Source organism: Branchiostoma belcheri, unplaced genomic scaffold (assembly GCF_001625305.1).
Source record: "Branchiostoma belcheri isolate BF01 breed outbred unplaced genomic scaffold, Haploidv18h27 scaffold22, whole genome shotgun sequence".
NCBI lineage: Eukaryota > Metazoa > Chordata > Leptocardii > Amphioxiformes > Branchiostomatidae > Branchiostoma > Branchiostoma belcheri.
In genome coordinates this window covers 3,055,369-3,060,328 of record NW_017803713.1, presented here as the reverse complement: position 1 = coordinate 3,060,328, position 4,960 = coordinate 3,055,369, and the positions used below count along the sequence as shown (strand labels likewise).

The 4,960-nt window shown below is 40.3% G+C and overlaps 2 protein-coding genes across 2 annotated transcripts in view; both read left to right on the top strand.

Moving 5' to 3' along the window:
- Positions 1-4,960, top strand: part of LOC109470146 (zinc finger protein 525-like) — an 11,478-nt gene that overhangs the window by 1,558 nt on the left and 4,960 nt on the right. The gene's annotated exons all lie outside the window — the stretch shown is intronic.
- LOC109470189 (gastrula zinc finger protein XlCGF57.1-like) overlaps positions 2,826-4,960 on the top strand; it is a 4,316-nt gene continuing 2,181 nt past the window's right edge. Inside the window, exon 1 of the mRNA XM_019769011.1 lies at positions 2,826-2,924. The gene's annotated coding sequence lies outside the window, so the exon portion shown is untranslated. The remainder of the gene's footprint in view (positions 2,925-4,960) is intronic.

The following is a 4,960-nucleotide window of genomic DNA, read 5'->3' as shown; positions in this document are numbered from 1 at the left end:
TAAACATATGAGAACCCATACAGGAGAAAAACCCTACAAGTGTGACCAGTGTGAATATTCTGCTGCCCAGAATCCGCCTTGGACAATCATCTCACAAGACACACTGGAAAGAAACCCTACATATGTGAGGAGTGTGGGTACAGGACAGCTAGAAAAGTCTGTCTTAACTAAACATATGAGAACCCATACAGGAGAAAAACCCTACAAGTGTGACCAGTGTGAATATTCTGCAGCACTAAAATCCTCGTTGGACTTGCATCTATCTAAACACACCGGTGAGAAACCCTACATATGTGAGGAGTGTGGGTACAGAGCAGCTCGCAAGTCTCAGTTGTACCGACACATGAGAACGCATTCAGGAGAAAAACCCCACAAGTGTGACCAGTGTGACTATTCTGCAATAAGCAAATCCTGTTTGAATCAACATCTAACAACACACACTGGTGAGAAACCTTACATGTGTGGGGAGTGTGGATACAGGACAGGTGTGAGGTCAACCTTATCCCGACATATGAGAACCCATACAGGAGAAAAACCCTACAAGTGTAACCAGTGTGACTATTCGGCAGCACGTAAGTCCACTTTGGACCTACATCTAGCAAAACACACCGGTGAGAAACCCTACACATGTGAGGAGTGTGGGTACAGGGCAACTAAAAAGTCCAGATTATCCCGACATATGAAAAAACATACAGAAGAAAACCCTTATAAGTGTGACCAGTGTAGCTATTCTTCAGCCACCAAGCCTGCTCTATCTCGACATATGAAAATTCACACGCAGGCACCAACTCTGCAACGTTGACCAGCTCGTAGTGACATTTAGTGTGCATAATCTTCTCTTAAGTTTAGTTTCTCTTTTTTGATACGAAGCTAATTTTTTAGCTTGTTCTTTACTTTTTGCCACTTGATCTCAATGGGCCATAGTAATTCAGTTTTAAAATTACAATTACTCAAAACAGACACCAACATTAAAAGTCTTGTAATGGATACAGTTGGACCGGGTAACAATGCTATAACTTTGTGGGTATCAGGGCTCTTTGCGTAAAATTCGGCAAGAAGTCGCATTCTTAGTGAGTTGTAAAAAGCACATTCAAGTACAAAGTGGTATTTATCTTCAATCACCCCTTCTCCACATGGTTGGCATAATCTTTCCCTTTTCTCTGTTTTTGTATGTCTTCCCTTTTCTATATTTAATGCATGTGCCGAGCATCTCAACAGCGCTATCGCCTGTCTGTGATCAAGATTATGAATTACTTTAAGACAATTTTCAACCACAAATCTGGTTTTTACCATTCTGTAGGTGGCCAGGCGGTGATTGGTTGTGATATCATTTTCCCAATGATCGATTGCCTGTTTTGTCAATGTTTTATTTTTAAGAATTCAAAGAAATGTTTATTTATTGCCCACACTTTGTTCGAGCCATACTTCACTTACACCAACACTGAGCAATAAATCACGTACGTTGGATGCAACACATTGATTTGGAAACCATTTAGGCTCAGTATATTGTATATTCTTCTTCTTCTCGAGTCAATAGTTTATCATATTGTATGATATAGTTTATTATATTGTATGATATAATTTTGCAAATAGGCAAAGGTTTCTTCCTTGCGAAATGTCAGGCACTTTTGTACACTGAATTTTTAATCACTGCAAAACTATGGCTCAGGTAATAGCATATACTTTCTTCAAATGTCCATTAGTTTAAGCATCACACCACCACTTTTCTTTACATATCTTGAATTGTTGTTGGAAAACAGTAAACTTTATGGTATTGATGAAATAATGTTAATATACAGTAATTAACACCGGTCAGTGATTGTACAAAGTAGTACGTAATTGTACGTTATTCTTATTCTTAGTTTCCCTCTAACAACCCCGCAATGGGTATCGCTGAGGTGTGGGGACCTTACGGAAGGGAGGCCATGAAGGCCTCCAGGGGAGGGACCAGTGAATGAAGCTTCCATTGGAATTCTATGGTGAAACCACTAGAAACAAGCAATTAAAAACACATTTACTTTTATTCCAAACCTCAAGTCTTTACCCCCACTGCAAGGCTGAATTTATCAGGTTTCTTTTGGTACAAATAGTGGAAGTTCGACTCCTGCTTGTTTTTGAATACAGCCCAAATACTGAAATTATACCTGGATTTCATCCCCTGTCCAAGTGGAACAGTCCATTCACCCATGACCCATCTCGGGGTCGATAGAAGGTCAAGTCTTGCCAAAGGTCAAACTTTTTGGGCAGATTTGAAAAATACACATTCTTCTGTCCTACTTACCACAAAACTGGGCCTGTCTGAGCAAAATTTCCCCAGGAAAAAAAAATTATTTCAAAAATAAGTCCAAAAATAAATCCTTACCCCGCATGCGCTTACACTGGTCCCTCTCCTCCACAGCCGCGCCTGCACTACGTATACGTAAACAATTGTGCATACTTGTACGTAATTTTCCGGTAAAAATCCTTATAATAAAATGACTGTTAGCAAAGCCAACGGTTTTGTGTTAGTTTATTTAGTCTGATAATTGTCACATCATTGCTTTAGTACTAGTAATTTGGTTTTACCTGCAGGGCATAGCCGGCCCAAACGAACATTTATGGGCAAAAATAGCAAAAGACAACATCCAAAATGGATCATTTTTAATTTATACCTAATATGTACACGTTTATGTACAGTTTCACCTACGCGTAGAAATAGCAGAGAACGACATTTTTAATATCCACAAAATCATGTGAATATTGCGTTAAGCGGCGATCTGTGGTTTGACCCACACCCATGTGTATTAGGTATGTGACCTCTCACCTTTAACCCTTCGTCATTTTGGTTTACGCCGTCGCCTGCCTTTCGTATCGTCTCCGAAGAACTGACGCGATTTTACGGAATTCTAGACGTTTGTAGACCACTAACCACCACAGACCTACAGGTAAGACATTCTTTTGTCTTTAACGCTTTTTTCTAGGGCTTGTTCGGCGGTTTAAAACTTAGAAGTAGAAGCCTAAATTCGAATATTTGGGATAATATTTGGTGGGGTGGGGGGCAGTGGAGTTTTTTTTTTTTACTTCAAAAGAGTAACTACCAATAACGATGAACTATTGTAACGATCCAACCCCAGGGTTTAGGGAATGAACAGAGGAGACGAGTGGTGTACTTGTACGAGTGTGTATTCTTGAGGAGAACATGTGGCCATGTGGTAGACTGAACTAGATATAACCAGTTCGAGAAGTGGACTAGCCTACTCACCACCGGGGGTGGCGGGTTGTAGGGGGAACTCCAACTCTTTTATCGTCTAATAGAAGACAAGCAAATAAAACGAAAGTACCATGTCGAGCCGTTTTAAAGATTCCTAACATGAACATTTAGAGATTCCCTGAAAGTACTAAAGTACTGAACTGGATTGGTTTACTATCTCCCACAACGCCACCAGAGAGTATCACTAAATGGTTGTACCTCAGATCCCTTACCTATTGGGGTACCCCAAGGTTGAATCTTGGGGCCCCTACTTTTTAACTTATTTATTAACGATCTTCCTGAAGCTGTCACAAGTAGTAAAATAACTCTATATGCAGATGACACAGCTATATTTTGTGTAAACAAGGATCCTATATATAGATGCATAGAAAATACACTAAACTCAGAGCTGAAACAGATAGCTTCCTGGTTCAAAACAAATCGACTAACGCTCAACATCTCAAAGACAAAGTGGATGTTAATGGGATCCACCATGAAGACAAAATCCTCTCCCAGCTTGGTAGTCAAAATTGATGACACTGCTCTAGAGAGAGTTGCTTCCTATATCTGGGAGTTTTACTTGACTCTAGCCTAAGCTTTAATAACCACTTGGATAATGTGTGTAGTAAGATGGCGCGACTCCTTGTTCTACTAGTAGTCAACGGTGAATGAGACCTTATCTCCGTACTGATGTTGCCAACATGTTGTACAAAATTTGCTATACCGTATTTGAATATTGTGATCTGGTCTGGGACAAGTGCAGCGCAACCACCAAGCAATAGCTCGAAGTTCTGCAGAACCGGGCTGCAAGAATCGTCCTCAGACGTGAATCCAGGTCAAGTGCGGCGGAACTACACCGGGTACTTGGGTGGAGCCAGCTGCTGAACCGTAGGACGCGCCATGTTTGCACCATGGTTTACAAATGCCTCCATGGCTTAGCCCCCGGACATCTACTCAACACATTCATTAACAACCAAATACACAAGTACCACACTAGAAAAGCACAACACATCCAAAGCAGGCCAACGTATACGTATTTGCATATAGAGGGGGTATAGACTGTTGGAACACTTCACATTTTAAATTTTCATTTCATTTCATTTTATTTATTTATACAGGTTAGCATATCGCCATTTTGACGCTTTTCAAAGCTCCCTGTGTCATACATACATAACATAACATAATAAAAGGTAAATTGAGTACAATCAAAGGGTAATGATAAAAGAAACGGAACAAACTAATAAATTACATAAAACATACGAAATAAATATGACAAATGATATAAATAATAATGGAGCTGAATTTGCATATCAATGTCTAAAAGCAAAATGGAAAATTAACAACAAATCATATTAACTGTTGAGTAAAGAAAAGGTAGTCTTGAAGACACTGAGTGTTTTTGCATTTCTGACATTAGGAGGAAGTGTGTTCCAGAGGACTGCACCGGAAAAAGAAAGCGATCTCTTTTTGTACTGCAAGCGAGCTTTTGGTAGCTGGAGTCCCCCCTGTGTGCTTAGTCGGGTGTTGTGTGTGTGTGGGTACTGGCTGAAGGAATGTCACCTCCACACATCTCTCAACTATTCACAATCACAACATCTGCCTGGCAGATGTTGGCAGATGTTGTGATTGTGAATAGTTAAGAGATGTGTGGAGGTGACATTCCTTAGATAGCCTTGGCTCGTTTGTGGTGCTGTGCTACCGATGTCCAACCTAACAAGTTCAACCTAAGGC